General features: G+C 42.6%; 1 pseudogene across 1 annotated transcript; it reads left to right on the forward strand.

Moving 5' to 3' along the window:
* The first annotated feature begins 1132 nt into the window (after positions 1-1132).
* Positions 1133-15097, forward strand: LOC143561188 (acetylserotonin O-methyltransferase pseudogene; annotated as a pseudogene). Its single transcript, XR_013140257.1, has 2 exons — positions 1133-1897; positions 14900-15097. The product of XR_013140257.1 is annotated as an acetylserotonin O-methyltransferase pseudogene (transcript).
* The last annotated feature ends 7957 nt before the right edge of the window (positions 15098-23054 follow it).

The raw sequence follows: 23054 nt of genomic DNA on the forward strand, positions 1-23054 counted from the left end.
ACGTGCAACGTATAAGCTGAGCCTATCGCATGAGGACACGTGCCCAGTCAGTTACAAGAGCATCTTCTAAAAAGGACAGCTAGCCCAAACACCTTCCCACACCCTTCGGCTATAAATACTCTCTCTCAATCGTCATGAGGTATTCATTCACACCCACTGTACTCTCTCAATTTACTTAAGTACTTTATTTTCTATGGAACCGTACTTATTCTCACACCGGAGGGTGGTTACGGGAAGACCCCCCTCTTGTCCTTCCCGTAACGAGCTCACGGTGTTTGATTTGCAGGTTCACGTCACTAGACTTTGGGAATTGTGTTCATATCGTATTGACAGTTAACCGTATCATACCCTGTTGACTCATTGGATCTAGGACCTGTCAAGGGGAATAGATCCGTGTTTCTTCATAAAACATGATATTTTTCTTAATTATAGTAAAGATTATCATAAATACATGTTTAGTATAAAATATTATAATTTTTATTATAACTAATACATTTTTTAAAGTTTTAATTATAAGTAATGCACACACCAACATCTTTAGCAATTATAACTAAAACATTTTTTAATGATAATATTTTTGGTTCTGACCCGAGATTACACATCATAAAGGAAATTTAATAATAAGTTGGATGTGGCTCAATGATATAGCACTCACTTTACAAGTGATAGGTAGGGGGATTAAACCTCACTACCACCAACTTATGGGAGATATGAGTCCTGATCTCATACGGTTTTACCGGCTCCTCGCTGTCGTGCCGTTTGGCGGGCGTGGGGGTCGGGTTTTATCCGGTGAATCCCTCAACAGGTGGACCGTTAGGGGCTCCGTCCGTCCGGACTAGTGGCCGGCTCGGGCTACCTTTAGCCATTGGGGGCCGCGTACGTGGTACCCGGCGTTACTTAGTTGGCCGTTTAAAAAAAATAAAGGAAATTTAATACATATATAATACCTTTGTTGGCTATTTAAAAAAAAATAAAGGAAATTTAATGTATATAATTCTTGGAGCCAATTATTAACATATTTGATCCAATCATTTTATTGCATTATATGTAGTCTATAGTCTATTTCTATTAATATATCGCCATTTAACCACACCACCCTCTTCACTAGATTCGTCCATCATATCTTGTCGTCATGGCTACAAAAACTATAATGCAGAATAAAAATTCCAAAGAAGAAGTGGCAGCCCAAGTGGAAATATGGAAATATATTCATGGTTTCACTCCTATAGCTGTGATCAAGTGTGCCATTAAGCTTCGGATACCCGATATCCTAGCAAAAAATAAATCTCCTGTCACACTTGATGACTTGGCTTCGGAAATCGGGTGTTCAAAGGCTTCATTGTTTAGAATCATGAGGTTTTTGATCCACTGTAAAGTATTTCAAGAAAAACCTATATGTGAAGCATCTGTTGGATATGCTCTAACACCGATATCTAGACTTCTAACGCGACATGGAAATAATAGCATGGCTAATTTGGTCCTTTTAGGGTCCAATCCGGTTATATTGGCTCCATTCCATAAGTTAAGTGATTGGGTTATGCGTAACAAAGATTTGCCTTTTGATGCGGCACATGGCACTGACCTTTGGGGGTTTGGTGCTAATAATCCGGAGTTTAATAAGTTATTCAACGATGGAATGGCGTGTGATGCCCGTGCTTGTGTGGCCGCAGTTATTGAGGGTTGTCCTGAGGTTTTTGAGGGGGTGCGGACATTGGTGGATGTTGGTGGTGGTAATGGAATGGCTTTAAGGGGTATTGTCGAGGTGTGTCCATGGATCAAAGGCGTTAACTTCGATCTACCACATGTAGTGTTAGTTGCTCCGACATCTATAGGTGTTGAACATGTTGGAGGTGATATGTTTGATCATGTTCCGAAAGCTGATGTTGTTTATTTGATGGTGAAGAAACGTGGATCGACTCACTGGTAGACGATCAACTTTCCTCGGGTGTGATTATGCTATTTCACCGATGGTTCTCTGGAATCTGGATTCTTCCACCTACAAAATGAACAGCACCGTAAACTTACCCCTCAGAAAGGGACAAAGGGGTCCTCTTTGGGGTAACCCTCCGGTGTGAGAATAAGAGATTGTAGGAGAAGATAATAATCTGAGAGTAAGGAATTGGAGTGTATTACTTAATAATGCGTAATACTGTGTAATAGGGCATACCTCTCCTTGTGGAGTTGATGTGGTATTTATAGTGCTAGGGTTTCCAATGATTGGGCTCAGACCCAATTAGGGCCTTTTTGGCCTCCTCATATTGCTTCGCGCCACGTGTCCTTGGGACACCTGGTGCTTTTTCATTGATTATTCTCTGACCCAGGTATTTTACCTGACCCATGTGCAATCACGTGGTAGCACATGGGTTTTGCTGAGTTGTCCAACTTTCATTGGCAGCTGTCAACATCAGCATATTCTTATTCCTTAAAAAGATACCTTCTGGAAGGTTGTCTGACGTGCACAATCAAGGTTGTCCTTATCCTGATTTGGATAAGGACGAGGTTGATTATGTGCATGTGTGATATGCGCCTGTCCTGAGGATGCGCGGGGTCTTCTCTTTATTCTCACGCGCAGATGTGATATGCACAAGCATGTGATATGCGCCACGCGCAGATGTGATATGCGTCACGCGCGGATGCGTCACGCGCAGATGTGATATGCGTGAGCATATATGGTGCGTGAGCATGTGATACGCGTGAGCATATGTGATGCGTGAGCATATGTGATGCCTGAGCATATGTGATATGCGTGAGCATATGTGATATGCGCCATGCGCATAGGTTTTGGCTTTGTGCCCTCATAATATCTTGATTTCAAGCCTCTTGTCTATATGTTGTGGGTTGACCCGCCTCGCTCGGTGTTGAGGCGGGTACATACCTCTTCAAGCCCCCCCAGTCTAATGTGTGTCTTGTCTCGCGCTAGCGAGGTAAGATAGATATTAGACTTAATAGTTTGCTCTTTTAGTAGGGTTTTGTCTTTTTCTTCTTATTACTCATCGTTGCGCGAAATTCTATCCTTTTGGTTGAAACGAATCGTCCCTGTACGTGGTTGGTTGTTGCTGACATGCGTCAATGATGGAGACGTGTCAGACTTTTCGTGTGCTCGAGGTGCTACAGTTGCCTTTCATGTCCCCTCACATAGTGTCAGGAACACGTGTCGCGCTCGCGTTGGTCCGTACCTACGAGTGGTTGCGCGTGAACTCTGGCAGCACCTGTATCGTTTCTTTTCGTGTCCCCTCACACAGTGTCAGGGACACGTGTCGCGCTCGCGTTTGCTTACACCTGCGAGTGGGGGCGCGTGAAGTCCGATCAGTACCAATTTTTCTCTCTCCTGGGCCTATAAAAGCAAGCCCTTAGAGTTTTTATCCTTCATCTTCCTTGTTGTTTATTCAGAGCTTTCCTTTCTTTCTATTCCGATTAAGTGCCTATCTTTCAGATTTCCGTTCTTCAGAAGCAACTTGTGCCTGACTCTGTTGTATGTCTGATAGCCCAGACAACACAATCTCCCCCAGCAATCGCCGTGTGAAATCGTTAGTAATGTCTATGTTGAAGAAGACCGGCAAGGGGAAGAGGGCTGCTGAGGCCTCATCGGAGGAGGTAGGGAAGACCAAGGCAGTGAAGAAGTGGGATGAGATCCCCTGTAAACTGAGGCAGTCCGATTTTGACAGCCTTATCGCCTCTCAGGGTTTTCTCCCTGAGTATGGCTGCATGCTGCCGGCGGCCGGGCAAACGGCGGCGGACCCGCCCACCCGCTATATATCCCTTTATTGCCATTTTTTCACCTACTGCAACCTTCGTCTCCCGATTACAAGGTTTGAGGGTGCGCTGCTTAGGTTTTATGGGATTCATATATCCCAAGTCCATCCGTTTGGACTCGTGCGCATGACTCACTTTGAGTTCATGTGCAAATCTCAGCGCGAGGAGCCCACCCCTCGGCGCTTTCAGTTTTTTTATAAGCCCAAGATCCAAGATTCTTGGTTCTCATTTATTCCTCGCAGTCAGAAGGTCAAGTGCTGCACTATTTCATTCAAGAGCCTTCATGACTGGTCTGAGAGATTTTTCTATATCAGGGCTGGTGTGATCCCCATCCGCATGACCATGCGCGCGATCTCTTCTGCGCCCGCGGATGTGGGTGTATTCAAGAACCCAACTGGCGCCTGGGTTAAAAAGTTGACTGCCGAACCATCCCCCGCCAAGAACATTTGCGAGGAGGCGCTGGTGGGGGTTGGTATGAGCAGGAGGTGGGCCGACAGCGCGACTGAGCCCGTTATCCAAGTTGACGGCTTGTGTAAGTTAACTCATTGCATTACTTCTGCGCGAATATAATTCGTTTTGCTGATATCATTTGACTTGTTTTGTGCAGTCAGCAAGGAGTATGTCCACGCCGCCTATGATGAGCATATGGAGGGTGGTTCCGTCGCGCTGGGCGCTGGGGAGGTTGGCTTCCCCGATCGCTTCGATGACATGTTCATCCCTGTTGATCTGGGATTTCGCTTTGACAGCGACGCGCCTGGTAAGCCTTTGTACTTATGCTTATGCCTTTATAATACCAGATTTGGCTAACCTTTCTGTTGCGTGTATTGAAGACGCGCTCGAGAACTACGAGTTGGAGCTCGCGGAAGAGGAGGAGGAGGAGGCTGAGGTGCCCCAACTAAAGCGTAAGGCTAAAGGGAAAACTGGCGCAGGGGCCAGTAAGAAACAAAAGAAAGATGCCCATGTTGTTCAGGATCTTCCTACTCAGGCGAAGGGACTTGAGAAAACCCAGGAGTTTACCTCCAAGTTTTCCTTGTCTTCCCTGCCTCAAAATGTGGGCAGACCTCCTGTCCACACGAGGTATGGTGCCGCTACCTCGTCCCTTCGCGCGGCGGAAAAGGGAAGCGGCGTTGCGCCTGCCGTTTCCTCTTCGACAGGTATACTTTATACTTTATGGTTTTATGAGCGCTATTCTGATAGGATTACTATTGAATCTTTTCTCTCAAATGCTTGTAGAGCCGGCGACGTTGGTGGATCAACCTCAGGCGCAACAAGGTGCCGAGGCGGCGCCGGAGGTCGCTTCGAAGTCCCCTGTTTTACCCTCAAAAAAGGGGAGAATGGACTTCATGGCGATGTTTAACTCGCGAACGGCGGTGCGCCAAGGTATGTATTGCGCTTTTATTTTCTGACTTTTTTCTTTTAGATCAAGTCATGAACCATTTCTTTTTGTTGATTTTTTCATAGGAGTCATAGCTGGCGTACAAGCTGCTGGCGGCACTGCTGGCGCCGGTGCCAGCGCCGTTGGTTCTGCTCCTGCAAGCGCTGAATCTCCCCTCATCGGGATTACTAAGGAGCAGGAGGCCGTTTTACGCGCCGATCTGGCGGCGTCGAGACCTCCCTCACCTCCTTCTGCGCGCAGCCCTCCTCGCGAGACTGGTTTTGGTTCTTCCAGGTCGCAGGAGAAAAGGCCTGTTTCAGAGGAAGATGAGGAGGTTCAACTTGAAGACTCCGACGGCAGCCGCGCCAGCCCTGCAGCGCCACGAGATTTCGCGGCGCAGTCTTCTCGTGGGGCTGGCGCTGACTTTTCTGCTTGCTCCCCGCAGGTATAAGTTCGTTTTGCTCCGCTGCGCGGACTTCCATATTAGTGTTTTGATGACTTAGATCATTACTTTGTGTTTGCAGGAAGCCGATCACATTTACCGCCCGAGATGGAATATTACTGAGGACAACTCATTTCAGTCCATGGGTGTGTGTGAGGACTTCTGGGCTCATTCTGTGCCTCCAGCTGAAAGGAGGTTTCAGGAGGACCGCGCTCGCGTGGACTTGCTCAATGACCATCTGTTCGCTGGGTCGGCTTTCTTTGCTGCCTCCCAAGAGCTTCGCTATGATTACGTAAAGGTACGTGATGCTCTTGCGGAAGCCAAGCAAGAGGCTAAAGTATCTGCTTGGAATCTTTCTGATGCTCGAGAGAGAGCTGAGAGACTCCAAGCAGAGCTCAACGAAAACCGAGAAAGTGCCAACGCTGCCTTTGTGAAGCGCGGGCATGAGCTACAGGCTGCGCGGGAGAAGCTACAGGCGGCCGAGGCGGACGCGGCCAAGTACGCGCGGCGAGCGCGCGACTTGGAGCTGGACGCGGAGGCGCGTGACCAAGCTCTTGTGCAGTCTATAACTGACAAATCATCATTGGAGAGTGAGGTTGCGCGCCTGAAGAAGGAGCTTGCGGCCGCGCGGGCAGAGAAAGATGAAGCCTTGGCGACGGCAGCGTCTAGCCAGGAAGCACTTGATGCTGCGCGTGACCAAGCTCTGGTACTGATCGGACTTCACGCGCCCCCACTCGCAGGTGTAAGCCAACGCGAGCGCGACACGTGTCCCTGACACTGTGTGAGGGGACACGAAAAGAAACGATACAGGTGCTGCCAGAGTTCACGCGCCACCACTCGCAGGTACGGACCAACGCGAGCGAGACACGTGTTCCTGACACTATGTGAGGGGACATGAAAGGCAACTGTAGCACCTCGAGCACACGAAAAGTCTGACACGTCTCCATCACTGACGCATGTCAGCAACAACCAACCACGTACAGGGACGATTCGTTTCAACTAAAAGGATAGAATTTCGCGCAACGATTAGTAATAAGAAGAAAAAGACAAAACCCTACTAAAAGAGCAAACTATTAAGTCTAATATCTATCTTACCTCGCTAGCGCGAGACAAGACACAAATTAGACTGGGGGGCTTGAAAAGGTATGTACCCGCCTCAACACCGAGCGAGGCGGGTCAACCCACAAGATATAGACAAGAGGCTTGAAATCAAGATATTATGAGGGCACAAAGCCAAAACCTATGCGCATGGCGCATATCACATATGCTCACGCATATCACATATGCTCAGGCATCACATATGCTCACGCATCACATATGCTCACGCGTATCACATGCTCACGCACCATATATGCTCACGCATATCACATCTGCGCGTGACGCATCCGCGCGTGACGCATATCACATGCTCACGCATATCACATCTGCGCGTGACGCATCCGCGCGTGGCGCATATCACATGCTTGTGCATATCACATCTGCGCGTGAGAATAAAGAGAAGACCCCGCGCATCCTCAGGACAGGCGCATATCACACATGCACATAATCAACCTCGTCCTTATCCAAATCAGGATAAGGACAACCTTGATTGTGCACGTCAGACAACCTTCCAGAAGGTATCTTTTTAAAGAATAAGAATATGCTGATGTTGACAGCTGCCAATGAAAGGTGGACAACTCAGCAAAACCCATGTGCTACCACGTGATTGCACATGGGTCAGGTAAAATACCTGGGTCAGAGAATAATCAATGAAAAAGCACCAGGTGTCCCAAGGACACGTGGCGCGAAGCAATAGGAGGAGGCCAAAAAGGCCCTAATTGGGTCTGAGCCCAATCATTGGAAACCCTAGCACTATAAATACCACATCAACTCCACAAGGAGAGGTATGCCCTATTACACAGTATTACGCATTATTAAGTAATACACTCCAATTCCTTACTCTCAGATTATTATCTTCTCCTACAATCTCTTATTCTCACACCGGAGGGTTACCCCAAAGAGGACCCCTCTGTCCCTTTCTGAGGGGTAAGTTTACGGTGCTGTTCATTTTGTAGGTGGAAGAATCCAGATTCCAGAGAACCATCGGTGAAATAGCATAATCACACCCGAGGAAAGTTGATCGTCTACCAGTGAGTCGATCCACGTTTCTTCATTGGCGCCATCCATGGGACGATCGCGCAAAGGCGAGGAAGATAAGACACAAGTCGCAGAATTATGAACTGCTTGATGGTACATTATATCGACGCTCTTATCTTGGACCGCTCATGAAATGCCTAGATGCTGAGGAAGCAAGCTTTGTGATCAGAGAGATACACGAAGGAATCTGTGGAATACATGCTGGCCCGCGCATGGTGGTTGCCAAGGCAATGAGCGCAGGTTACTATTGGCCAGATTTATCAAACATTCTTTTATCTCACTGAAAGCTTGCTCGGCCTCAGGAGTCCATTTGAATTGGCTTTTCTTTAAGCAATTTCTCAATGTGTTGACAAATGGGGTAGATTTGCTTGCATGGTTCGCTAGGAACCTGTTGATTGATACCAATCTCCCATTCAACTTTTGGACTTCTTTCATGGTGGATGGCGAGGGCATGTCAAGGATGGCCTCCACCTTCTCTGGGTTCACCTTGAAACCATCCTTGGTGACCATTACACCTAGGAATTTTCCCTCTTGTACGCCGAAAGTGCATTTGCTCAGATTGAGCTTCATGTTAACTTCCTTTAGGCGCCCAAGGGTTTCTTCGATGTCTTTGAGCATTTGTTTTTCCTCCCTGCTTTTGATCACCAAATCATCCACGTAGACCTCTAGGTTTCTTCCAATTTGCTCGCTGAAAACGGCATCCATAAGTCTTTGGTAGGTGGCTCCCGCATTCTTCAAACCAAAGGGCATTTTTGTGTAACAAAAAACACCCTTGTCGGTTCTGAAGGCAGTCTTGTCCTCGTCTTGTGGTGCCATTTGAATTTGGTGATAGCCCTTGTAGGCATCCAGGAAACATTTGAGCTTGAATGGCGCCACGGAGTCCACCTTTGCGTCGATGTTTGGGAGGGGGTAACAATCTTTTGGGCATGCTTTGTTGAGGTCCTTGAAGTCAATGCACATCCTCCACGACCCGTTACTTTTCTTTACCATCACAGGATTGGCTACCCATGTCTGGTATCGTATCGGGCGGATGATGTTTGCGCGCAATAGATCCTCAACTTGCTCATTCATGGCCTTCGCCTTCTCATCCCCCATGACTCTCTTCTTTTGAGCAATTGGCTCTACAGACTTGAACGTGTTGAGAGAATGTTGCGCCAGGTCTCGCGGAACCCCAGTCATATCAGAGTGTTGCCACGCGAAGACCGACATATATGCTGTGAGCAATCTTTTCATTCTCAACCTCGTGTCGTCTGATATCGTAGCGCCAATTGTGATTGTTTGCTCCGGGAATTTTGGGTTGAGAATCCATTCCTCTGGCGCGTTGTCTGCCATTGGAAGTTTCATTCTCCCTTCCCGTGGTGTACTTGTCACTGCACACAAATGATCTCGGTATACAAAAGTTACACCTGTTGGTGTTGGGAACCCCAACGCGCCGTGCGCTGGCGACGGTATGGCGTTGAATTGGGCAATCGTTCCCCTACCCAAGATCATATTGTGGCATGAAGTGGTGGGCAAGACCAAGAAGTTGACAACTTCGGCTCGCTTGTGTTTCTCATCCCCCATAGTTAGTTCAAATTGTATTTGACCTAGGGGATGAATGATTTCATTTGAAACACCAGAGATTGGTGCATTCACAATTTCAAGCCTTGCTTGGTCTGCTGGATCCAACTTCCTGAAACATTGCTCATACATGATGTCTGATTCGCTGCCAGTGTCCACAAGGACTTTTGACACTTCATAATGAGCAATGTGTGTAGTGATGACAAGAGGACTGCTGATAGAAGGGCCTCCCCTGATTCTTGGGAAGATTACTTGTTGCTCGCGCCAATCTCCTTGGATTTGCGCGCTTCTCTTTCTTGATCTTTGCCCTTGCCTTCCTCCCTCGGCTACACAGATTCTTTTGAACTTTTTGCTGGCTGAGGCTCCTTCTGGTTGTTCATTTTCTGGTCTTGAGTTTTTCACAAGGTGAGCCAGCTTGCCTGATTTCACATCTTTTTCAATTGCATCCTTCAAGTGGTGGCATGCATCAGTGTTGTGTCACGTGGACTTGTGAAACTCACAACTTGCCACTGTTTGATGGTCCCTTGTAGTGTAGTGGCTTGGGGCTTTTGAACTGGACATTCTCAGTGCTTAACACTTGTGAAGGCGTTTTAGTGAGGGGAGTCCATATTCTTGGCAGAGGTCTGTTAGGATCTCTGCCGCCTTCCCTCTTATCACCTTCTCCGCGATTACGAATGTCTTTTTGGGGCTGGGGTGAGCTTGGTTGCGCCTGCTTTTCTGCGGGAGAAAAACTGGTTTGTTGCAACCTGGACCATACAGAGTTCTGTTTGCCCCTTCTTTCGTTGTTGCGCGGTGCCTCTGCTTGATGCCCTCTTTCTCTCGCTCTATCTTGGGCAATTTGTTTTCATTTCTCGCGAAGACTCGCGATGCTTCCATTAGCTTGGCCCAAGTGGTTGGCATGCCATCTCTGCTCACGAGAGCTCTGCGGAGTTGATCACTGTGCGCGCCTTGTATAAAGGCCACGCGCAAAAGTTGCTCAGTGATACCTCCGATTGCCAGAGACTCCTGACTGAAACGAGTTATGTAGTCTTCAATCGTTTCATCATTCCTGCGCACGCAGTGCATGATGTCATCAGGGTCGCGCGTGTGTCTGCGCTGCTGTACGAAGTGAGCTTGGAACTTTTCCAATAGTTCCTCGAACCCATCGATTTGCCCAGTCGGCAAGCTTTCGAACCAGACACGCGCCGCGCCCGTGAGGCAGCGAGCAAACATGTGACACCATGTTGGCATCGTCCAGCTTTCTAGGTTTCCAGTGTTGTAAAAACCTTGTAAGAAATCGTCTGGATCTGTTGTGCCGTCATATTTGCCCAAACCACTTGGCATCTTGGTTTTGTGCTGAATGGGAGCCTTCGCGATGCGCTCAGTGAATTTTGAATGTTTCACCAAGATGGCTGGCCTGTACGGTGTGGTTACGTCCACTTGCCCTCTCACTGGTGGGCTGTACGGTGTGTACAGATCCATGTCGGCTTTGGCTCCAGGCGTCACGTTCATGTGCGCGCGGAGCTGTGAGCCTCCTGCATGAGTATCTCGCGTCTTCCTCATGCTGTGCACTTCTTCGTCACTAAACTCAGCGTGTTCAGTGTGAACAGAGTGACCCTCTTCCGGCGCGCGCGCCCTTTTTGTTCCATGAACGGTTTGCTTGTCAAACGCTAGCCTTTGTGTTAAGTCGGCTAACTTTTTGTGTTTGACCAGCTCATTGTACTTGTCCATTAGACGTCGTTGCTCGTTTATGAGCCATTCTTTAGGGTCATTGGTTTCATCTTCTGGACCCATTGGTCCTTTTTGTTTCGCGCCGGTAAGATTTTGGAACATGAGATCGTCTGGAGGAGTTTCAGTCTGGCTATGAGGAGTTGTGATGAAAGGATGGTTACTGGTGGTGCGCGTAGAATCACGCGGCACCCTCAGAAACTGCTGTCCCTCATTAACATTCTCACGCTCAATATCCTCCAGAACTTGATCGCTGTTACGAACACCAGAAACCATGGTGAAAATTTTTTTTAGAGAACTGATGAGATTTTGTTGCCGTTGTAACAGGTGATGGCGCCAATGAAGAAACGTAGATCGACTCACTGGTAGACGATCAACTTTCCTCGGGTGTGATTATGCTATTTCACCTATGGTTCTCTGGAATCTGGATTCTTCCACCTACAAAATGAACAGCACCGTAAACTTACCCCTCGGAAAGAGACAGAGGGGTCCTCTTTGGGGTAACCCTCCGGTGTGAGAATAAGAGATTGTAGGAGAAGATAATAATCTGAGAGTAAGGAATTGGAGTGTATTACTTAATAATGCGTAATACTGTGTAATAGGGCATACCTCTCCTTGTGGAGTTGATGTGGTATTTATAGTGCTAGGGTTTCCAATGATTGGGCTCAGACCCAATTAGGGCCTTTTTGGCCTCCTCCTATTGCTTCGCGCCACGTGTCCTTGGGACACCTGGTGCTTTTTCATTGATTATTCTCTGACCCAGGTATTTTACCTGACCCATGTGCAATCACGTGGTAGCACATGGGTTTTGCTGAGTTGTCCACCTTTCATTGGCAGCTGTCAACATCAGCATATTCTTATTCCTTAAAAAGATACCTTCTGAAAGGTTGTCTGACGTGCACAATCAAGGTTGTCCTTATCCTGATTTGGATAAGGACGAGGTTGATTATGTGCATGTGTGATATGCGCCTGTCCTAAGGATGCGCGGGGTCTTCTCTTTATTCTCACGCGCAGATGTGATATGCACAAGCATGTGATATGCGCCACGCGCAGATGTGATATGCGTCACGCGAGGATGCGTCACGCGCAGATGTGATATGCGTGAGCATGTGATATGCGTCACGCGCGGATGCGTCACGCGCAGATGTGATATGCGTGAGCATATATGGTGCGTGAGCATGTGATACGCGTGAGCATATGTGATGCGTGAGCATATGTGATGCCTGAGCATATGTGATATGCGTGAGCATATGTGATATGCGCCATGCGCATAGGTTTTGGCTTTGTGCCCTCATAATATCTTGATTTCAAGCCTCTTGTCTATATCTTGTGGGTTGACCCGCCTCGCTCGGTGTTGAGGCGGGTACATACCTCTTCAGATGGTTAGTCCAATGATGGAACTCTTTGTCCCCTACAAATATTAATTTTTATTTAGTGTAATGATTTTGTTTATGATTTTATTTAATTTTTATTTCGATGGGGAAATTTGAAGGACGAAAATCTCCTTCTGTTTAAGGATAAACTCATACTGCATACGCGGGCTCGACTAAATTTTGACTCAACTCATATATGGGAAGCTATGGAGACAAAGATCATCCAAGTAGCAAAGGAGACTCTCGGGGTCACAACAGGAAAGTCAAGTGGGCATAAGGAGTCTTGGTGGTGGAATGACGCAGTGCAAGACAAGATAAGGGACAAACAAAGATGTTTTAGGGAGCTAATGAGGTGCACGAATGAGGAGGAGCGAATGGATTTGAGGGACAACTACAAAACGGCCAAGATAGAGGCAAAGAAGGCAGTGGCGGAAGCAAAGAAGGCGGCCTTTAAACGGATGTATGAAAGTCTAGAAACAAAAGAGGGGGAACATGCTATGTTTAAGATTGCCAAAGCCAAGGAGCGTAGAAGGCAAGATCTAGGACCGGTGAAGTTCATAAAGGATACAGATGGGCATGTACTGGTCAAGGAGCAGGACATCAAGCTAAGATGGCAAACCTACTTCCACAATCTTTTTAACAATGGAAGAGCTTACCAAGAAGAACATGACAACACAAACTTTCATCGACAACAATCGAATAACTGCTACTGCCGACGGATCACACGAGAAGAGGTGAAGGACGCACTTAGGAGGATGGGAAGGTCTAAGGCGGTTGGCCCAGACAACATACCCATCGAGGTGTGGAAGTGTCTGGGGGAGGAAGGAGTCATGTGGTTAACTACTCTGTTCAATAGTATTCTCAATTCAGGTAAGATGCCAGACCAGTGGAGGAGCAGCGTTGTAGTTCCTATCTATAAGAACAAAGGAGACGCCCAATGTTGTGGTAACTACCGAGGAATCAAACTACTAAGTCATACTATGAAGCTATGGGAAAGAGTGATTGAGGTTAGACTTAGACGAGAAACTCAGGTTACGGTCAACCAATTTGGCTTCATGCCGGGGCGTTCCACCACAGAGGCAATACACCTTATAAGAAGATTAATGGAAAAGTATAGGGAGAAGAAGCGTGATCTACATATGGTGTTTATTGACCTAGAAAAGGCCTACGACAGTGTGCCACGACAGGTGCTCTGGGAGTGCATGGAGGGTAGAAGAGTGCCCAGGAAATACATAGAGATAATTATGGATATGTATACCAGGAGTGAAACAAGTGTCCGTGCGCCAGTGGGGGATACTGATTTCTTTCCGGTAGAGGTAGGTCTTCACCAGGGGTCAGCGTTGAGCCCGTTTCTTTTTGCAGTAGTCTTGGATGAGTTGTCAAAGTCGATTCAGGGGACTCTCCCGTGGTGCATGATGTTCGCAGACGATATTGTGTTACTTGCTGAGAAAAAACAAGATCTAAACATGAGGCTTGAGGAGTGGCGAACAACCTTAGAGACAAAAGGTTTAAAGATTAGCCGATCTAAGACGGAGTACCTACACTGTGATTTTGGTGAGATAAACGACAGTGAAGACGCACACATCACAATTGAAGGGCAGGTGGTCCCGCAGGTAACGAAGTTCAAGTATTTAGGATCATTTGTACAGAGCGATGGGGAATTAGACAGTGATGTGACCCACCGAGTTCAGGTAGGATGGTGTAGATGGAAAGCAGCCACAGGTATATTATGCGACAAGAGTTTCCCGACTAATCTGAAGGGAAAATTCTATAGGGTGGCAGTTAGACCTGCAATGCTATATGGAACAGATTGTTGGGCCATCAAGAAGGCACAAGTGCGGAAGATGGAGGTAGCAGAAATGAGAATGCTACGTTGGATGTGTGGGCACACAAGGCTAGACAGAATAAGAAACGTTGTGCTTCGCGAGAGATTAGGGGTGGCGAACATAGCAGACAAGATAAGAGAGTGGAGATTGAGATGGTTTGGACACGTAAAGAGAAGACTGACGACGAATCCTGTTAGATCCGTAGAAAACATTACTATAGAGGGGAGGAGGGGTAGAGGACGACCGAAATTGACTTGGGATGAGAGGATTAGGCATGATTTGATAGACCTAAACCTCTCCGAGGACATGGTTGAGGATAGGAATTCGTGGAGAAGTAGAATTAAAGTTAAGGATTTTTAGAGAGAATCGAATACCTTAGGGCTTAGACTTAACTTATTTAGGTCACATACCATAATGGTATTTCCCTTACATATTTTATTATTATTATTAGCTTTTATATTGCGGTTAAACTGTGACCTTTTTATTAATATTATTATAATTAGTAGTAGTTTTTTATATAACTGTTAAACTTTGATTTCCTTTTTCTGCTTCATACACATGTTCTTAGAGCCGAGGGTCTCTCTGGAAGCCACCTCTTTATTCCTTTGGATAGAGGTACGGTGTGCCTACATCCCACCCTCCCCAGACCCTACCTATAGCTCTGCTGTCGGTGGGATTTTACTGGGTATGATTGATTGATTGATTGATTTTGTTTATGATTTTATAGAAAGTGCTACATGATTGGGCGGACGAAGAATGCATTGTGATACTAAAGAAATGTCGGGAGGCTATTCCACAAGATACAGGGAAGGTGATTGTCGTAGATGTAATTGTGGGACGTGAAGACGATGATGGTGTGGGATTAATGTGTGATATGGCAATGATGACTTTAAGAAGTAAAGGGAAAGAGCATGAATGGTCTTAAGTTAGAGGTGGCAATGTGAGTGGGTTGGGTTGGATTTGGGTGATGGGTCAGGATGAGTATGAGGTCAGGATGGATTTTTAAAATAGAGGGTTAGGATGGATATGGGTCAAGATGGGTAAAGCTAACCCATCTTGACCCAAATTAAGGTTGACATGCAAAGGGTTTTAAAAACTTCTCAAAAAAATATTAAAAAAATAATAACTCAAAATATAAAAAAAAATGCAAAATGTAAAATAACTAAAAATTTTCCTCCGTCATCCTCGTTCATTAAAAAAAATAAAAAAAACTCGTTTGGTACTGGCGCAGGTTCGAGTTTTTCGGGTTTTTTTTTCCGGTTCGGTTTTGTTTTTTTTTTTCATTTCGGTCGGTTTCGGTATTTGCTCGGTTTTAATGATTTCGGTTTCGATTTCTCAGTTTTTCGCTTTCAATGTTGTTTTGTTTTCGTCAGTTTTTTCGGTTTCATTTCGTTTTTTTTTGTTTCGTTTCGATTCATTTTGTTTTATTTTAGTCGGTTACGTTTCAGTTTTTTTGTTTCGTTTTGGTAAGCTTTTTGATTGCATTTCGCTTTTCTTTGTTTCGTTTTGGTCAGTTTTTCGGTGTCATATCGGTTTTTTTGTATCGTTTTGGTTGTTTTTCTATTTCGGCTTCGTTTCGTTTCAGTTTTTTTGTTTCGTTTTAGCCGGTTCGGTGTTTTTGATTCGTTTTGATCCTGTTTTTATATTGCATATCTTGAAACCTCTTCGCTTGCGGGGGCAGGAGTGGAAACATCTGAGAGAGTTTTTTTATGTTTCCTTTTGGTCAGTTTTTCAGTTTCAAGTCGGTTTTTTGTTTCGTTTCGGTCGATTTGCTATTTCAGTTCAGTTTCGTTTTGGTCGTTTTTCTATTTCGGTTTCGTTTCGTTTCAGTTTTTTTGTTTCGTTTTAACCGGTTCGGTGTTTTTGATTCGTTTTGATCCGGTGTTTAAATTGCATTTAGTTTTTTTATGTTTCCTTTTGGTCAGTTTTTCGGTTTCAATTCAGTTTTTTGTTTCGTTTCGGTCGTTTTGCTATTTCAGTTCAGTTTCGTTTCGGTCGTTTTTCTATTTCTGTTCAGTTTCATTTCGTTTTTTTTGTTTCGTTTTGGTCGGTTTAGTGTTTTTGTTTTGGTCAGCTTTTCAGTACATTTCGCTTTTTTTTTTGTTTCATTTTAATTGTTTTTCTATTCCGGTTCAGTTTCGTTTTGGTTTTTGTTTCGTTTTGATCGTTTTTCTATTTCAGTTTTGTTTCGATTTTTTTGTTTCGTTTTGGTCGTTTTTCTATTTCAGTTCAGTTTCGTTTCGGTTTTTTTGTTTCGTTTTGGTCGGTTCGGTGTTTTTGTTTTGTTTTGGTCAACTTTTCATTTGCATTTCGCTTTTTTTTTGTTTCGTTTTTGTCAACTTTTCGGTTTCATACCGATTTTTTTGTTTCGTTTTGTTCGTTTTTCTATTTCAATTCAGTTTTGTTTCGGTTCAGTCGATTCGGTGTTTTTGTTTAGTTTTGGTTAGCTTTTCGGTTGTATTTCGCTTTTTTGTTTCGTTTTGGTCAGTTTTTCGGTTTCATTCCGGTTTTTTGTTTTGACCCATTTTAACCTATAAATGAAACTCACTTGTATATTTCCAACCTGTCCTGACCCACTTAAAGAATTTTTATGATTCATCCTAACCCATCTCACTTTTAAAGTTTATCCATCTTGACCCAAAACAATCCATTTGGGTTGGGTTTGCCACCCTTATCTTACGTGTTTCTTGAGGCCGGGTTCACTCGTTACACTGTAAAACACATTGGAGACCCTCATTCTGTTATCGAAGTTTACCATGACTCGTTGTTCTTTAGTGTGTTGTTTTAATAATTAAGCATTGTAATGCTGAGTCTCATGTGTTTCTCATTTGTAATGTTATGTAAGAATTAATAATTATGTGAATTTAATTGTTTAGATAATCAAATATAGCATTTATCAAATTATTTTTTAATCTATTTTCGCAAAAAAATAAGCCTGGAAAAACATATATGTTAGGTTCTATAATGGGTCAAAACACGTCGGGGGCAAAATAAGTTTAGGTCAAAAACAATCGTTTTAATGAATGTTTAATCTTGTTACAAAACGAAGCTAGTATTACCGACAAGTTTATCCTTCGGCATTCATCAGTAAAGTTGGGATGCCAATGAAAATTTATTGTTAATTAGTCATAGGAAATATATAAGAGTTTAGGTAATTTGGTTACATAAAGATATTACCTACATATAATACTTACCGATCATCGATAGATATTACTATAGATATTACTGAGGGATCACTGGCAACTTTTGGAGTGCCGTCCACATAAGTTTTTTCGAACAGATTACCAACAGGTTCCTTTAAATTTTATCGATAAGGATTAATTTTCAAAAAGTTTATATTTTTTTTATGTTTACAGGAAAAAACAAAAATAAATTACAAATTCTAATTATTAAAGTTAAATAACACAACTACAATAGTTAAAAATAAATTACTGGTACATATCAAGCCTGTTTAGCATGTCTCAGTCTCATATTAAACTTGCGTTGTCATCAGGTTTAGACCGTGGATAATTACAATATGGTTTCCATCGGTGATACTCCATTGTGTACATACTCCTGGGCTAGGCGCTTCTCAAGGGCTACGGGTAGCCTCGGTCCCCTTCGTTTTTTTCTAAGTAGAGTAAATTTACCTGTTTTTGTTGGAATTTTTTTATACGTAGACCCATTTTTGACCAAAAAATTGAGTCCGGCCGCGCCCACCGTTTATGATTTTCTTTTTCATACGTATTCTCATCCGGCCCCGTTGGTGTTTTTCTCCAAGTTTCAAGGTAACATAATTTTTTACTAAAATAAACATGTTTCAAAGGTGTTATATATTAGAATAAGAGTGTTGGTACGAGGCAAGTTATTTTTAAAAAGTGTTAAATATTAAAATAAGTTCACTAAGTTAATATTTCACTTTTAATCATTGTCGTAAAACATCTCTTATGTCAAATTGTCAATAAATAAATAAAAAAATATACAATATTTCTTTAAATGATTATACATGGATTAACATATCCAAAAATTCGTTACTCTTCAGATTTGTTGAGGAAGCAACCCCATTTTCCACCTTGAATGGGTCAAAATAGGGAAACAAAATGCTCCGAACAGTTGAAAATAAGCATAGATCCAGATATTCTCAAACATGTTAATTAACTAGGGTGAAGGAAAAGACCGACTAAGTGACTAACCTCTTTCGGTGACTTCGTGATCGCCCTCATTAAACTGACTTGAATGTGTCAAAACAATTAAATCCCTCAAATATAACTAACAAACAAAGATAACTAAACATGAAACTAAATTCGAGTTGTTTAAAATGTACCTATAAAAATATAAATAACTGATAAAATAATTAAATCCCTCAAATAAAATAACAAATTGTTGGGGAATTTCTGCAAACAAGTATCTTTAGATATCTGAGAGCCGTGTAAAAATTATCAGATCAAAATTATTTGTGATTTTCAAATATTTTGACCGGATGAAACTCATATTGATTTGAGCAGAGTTGAGTATAATATTTGTGAGAGTATAATGAACCAGAGAAATCTTCGTATGATTAGGAAACAATTTATTAGGGTTGGGGTCTTGGTAACTGCCTTTGGTAGTTATTGATGTAGATGTCGTTCTCTAATCAACAAGTATTTTTAAGACTTAAATACCTATAACTAGTACGGGTAAGTAAGGTCGTCTCCACAGGGAATCAATAAGGAATCAATGGAAAGTGCAAGTAAAGTTAATGATTATTAATTAATTAACTAAGGTGGACAGACGATGTCAAGCGATTTATAAAGATGGTTATAATAACACACGATTACTTAAAAAGTTTGTAAACAATTATGAGAAAAAGATTTACTTCAGGTTCAGGTAAAGTGATAATCGACTAATCACAGATTCTTAAATATTAATTGCGAACTAATTACTAAACCTAACAGTTGAGTTGTGAGGACAAACGATACCCTAACCGAATTGTTGACACAACTGAACTCTGGTTTACCCAATTACCAGTTTAATATATGAAAACCACTTTTAAGCAATGACTAACGATTACTGGTTCAATGACATAAGAGCTAACCCTACATGTGATGAACACAACCAGATAAGTGATGCAAAGTTTGATAATCAAAATCATAAACTGTTTAAACAATCAATTATAATGTAAAATAAGATTAAAGACAATCAATCAAGTTCATACTCATTCAAAACATAAAACATAGAACCGGATCAAAGTTAGTTTACACAAAACTCTAGACTAAAGTGAATAAAGTGGTTTAGCCTGACATCGGCATCACGAAGGATTCACTTATCTTATTAGAGGACGAAAGCATGCGATGAACGAAATAACTGCAGGCTTCGGGATGGTGCAAAATCGTCCTAGTACTTGGTTGATAGAATGAAGGTTATATCGAGAGGGGGCTGAAAACTCAATATATTAAAGTTAGGTTTAATTTTCCCGCCTAAAAGGACTTTCGCACGGAGCTAAAATCATCTATAGAACCCTTTCGCGCGGCGCGAAGTGGTATCTGACACCATGATCAGCTTTATCTCTTTGAAAAACCCGAAATTCATATATTATGGGTTCCGTAACTCATTTTCTAGGCCGAGATATGCCCGTTTACCAAAAGGCACTTTCCTGGTAACCCATCTTGTTCAATTTTCGCTTCGGCTTCGGGTTTCGCATCCAAACCATTCCCGAATACTTTTTAACCATCCATATATGTTTCCCTATGCTTTCATCTTCTCGAGGCTTGCTTAATCTTTATCTGAATGGCTCTGATTAGCTCGTTTAAGCTCCTAACACCTGCAATCTTAAAAGAACTCAAAGTAATTGTGTTCCCTATACATAAACAATTAAAATACATGAAATAACACATAAATACACATGATTTATAGCCGACCATCAGTTACGTATTTTGAAATTCATAATACATCATATACGCTCCATTTAGACACTAAAAATATTATATACGAATTTAATAAAATTACATTTATAATACATTTTTATAAAGCAATTAATTATCTCAAAAATCGACCTCAATCAAGGGCTGCCACCTCATGGACCCTGCTACCACATGCGCGACGCTGCCCATGGACCCCCCCAAGGGGTGTTGCCCCCTTGGAACTCCCATGACTTAGGTGATGTTTGTTTTTCTGAAAAAGGTCTGTGCAGCCTCTTTTGTCTGCACCGTGATGACCACGCGCAGACATTTCTGTCTGCAGACTGTTTGTTTTCTCGAAGGCGTTCATTAAAAAAGTCTGCGCAAGCTCTTCTTGGAGCAGACTTGGTCCATCCACTTCTGAAATCTTATAAGGTCTGCAGAAGTTAAAAACACCACACCCTGCCAACACCCACAGTTCACCATCACCCACTGTTCACCACCACCGTCCACCACCACCCACCCACCCACCGTCCGCCACCACAACCACCACCCCGCCACACACCGTCCGCCACTGCTATCGTTCACCACCCACCACCACCGTCCGCCACAAACACCGTCCGTCGCCGCCACCGTCTACCACCATTGCCCACCACCCACCACCGCCTTCTACGACCACCACCAAACACCACCACCTTCTTCCACCTCCACCAACCACCACCCACCACTATCACTATCACCATCCAGCACCACTACCACCTAACGTCCACCACCCACCACCATCTACCACCATCGTCACCACCGCCTTCTACCACCACCAACCACCACTGCCTTCTATCACCACCACTACCACCCACCACTACCACTATCACCATCCAGCAATATCACTACCACTGTTCGTACACCACCACCAGTTTATTTTTGCAATTTCGTACACCGCCATCAGTTTGTTTTAGCAATTTACAAACGTTGACATTTATTTTAGCAATCTAAATATGCAGTATCTCCGTGTTACAAATGGTCATGTATGCTTCTGCTAAAAAAATAATGTTACGAGATTTGACGAGAATGAACCTAGGATTATAGGATTGAACATTTAGGCTTTAAAATAGGATAAATTGGGCATGGGTTTTGTTGACATCTAATATTTTTTAACATAATATTTTACCCTAAAGCAAGTTTTTTTGTATTTTCATCTTTGATGTATATTTTTATATATTAGCAAAAGAAAGAATAGATACATAAGAGAAATTGTTCACAACTTTCACAATTTACATTCAACATTGTTTTAAGCATTAACATCTATCAAATAATATTGTTTGTGCAAAGTATGGAACAAGTGATTTAAAAAAAATGTTATTGTAGTTTTATAAATATTATTTCAGTGTTATTTGACTATTAATTAAATTTCAAAGTTGAAGGATTTTTTATTTAAATTCAGCTTATTTAAAAATTTCTGTTTGATTTTAGCAGTCTGTAGATGTTAAAAAACAGTCTTCTTTTTGCAGACTGCAGATGTTTGGTCCACCTCTTCTACTACAGATTTCTGCAAATGTGATATGCAGACATTTTACATCTGAAAAAACAAACAACACCTTAGGGTCTTCGCCCCTATGTAACAATATGATATAAATTATAATAAGATCAAATAAGTGTGTGCATCGCACCCTACTTTTTATATTTATATTATAATTAACTTGATCAATAAGTTAATCTCCAATTACACTAAAATCACTAACACAAACATAGTTCAAAAAATATAACAGGAAAAAACAATCTTACAAATGTTTTTTACATGCATGCTTTCAATTGTGTGTTTGTTGTTTCACTAGCAAAGGCTAGTGTAAGCGCCATAACAACACCATGTGTCAAACTGTGGACTTTAACTTGCCAACTTTTCAACAAGCGTGTTGTAATTAACTGGATTTAACAAGATGTTTAAAAAGGTAAAATCAAAAAAGCAAAAGGACAAAAAATGTAATTGGTTGTTAGTGAGGGTGGACTAATGGACGAAGCTTCATAAGGACGTAAGTTTTTTTGCCCAGTAATGTAAAATTACACGTTTTCACCCAATAATTTTTATACGTATTAATTAGGCCTATAACAACATCAAACCTAATAACATTGGCAAATACATCTTTTTCTACCACACAAAACGTTTTAGAAATAAGACATCATCATCATAGAAGGAGTGGGACATAGGGTCAGGGGATATTATCAGGTAACTTTTCCCTTTTAATATGCCACTTATTAAAAAGTTATATCCATAGTTCCTAATACAAAAGAACAAATAATAATAGTGGCCGTTAAAAAAAAACATATTATAAAGTTAACATAATGATACAAGTTAACGTGAACAAGTAAACGTAAATAATAAAGTTATTTACTATAACAAACATGTAAACGTAGAAATTACAATAATTTAGATATCTAACTAAAAGCTTGCAACTTGCTGCTTTTGCAAAATAATAAAGTGGGTTTTGCTTTCAGCCATGGTGTGGTCCAGGAAGGAAAGCAACAACTGCAATGGCAATTAGTTAGGGTTTAAAAATTATAAATTTATAATTCACAAATATTATGTTGCTTGATGATACGATCATTTTCTTATGGACATACCACTTGAGCCACAAATCTTATGTTTTCTCTAAAGATCTTAAATTCCACAAACTCGATCTTTAATACTTAGTTTGAACTTTGAATGAGACAAAATGATTTCAGTTTGACAATTATGGAAGAGAATACAAACTCTATTCATAATTTTGCTTAGAAAATGGCATAGTTTTTGGATTTTCATGCCCTCGCACATCCTCCCAAAATGACAAGGTCGAACATAAATCCGTTCACTTAATAATATTATTCAAACCTTACTTACAAATGGATCCGTTCCAACAATGTTTTGGCACTATGTCCTCAAATGGCTACATAACTCCTGAACATTCTCTCAAATAAGACTAAACTCAATACCACACATACAATCACTATCCACTTTTTTCTCACCTTCCCACGCTTTGTTGTTTTTGTTACCCA

This window comes from Bidens hawaiensis, unplaced genomic scaffold (genome assembly GCF_021521415.1).
Source record: "Bidens hawaiensis isolate Kalapana, Puna unplaced genomic scaffold, B.hawaiensis_p1.1 tig00020589_1, whole genome shotgun sequence".
In the NCBI taxonomy this organism is placed as follows: Eukaryota; Viridiplantae; Streptophyta; class Magnoliopsida; order Asterales; family Asteraceae; genus Bidens; species Bidens hawaiensis.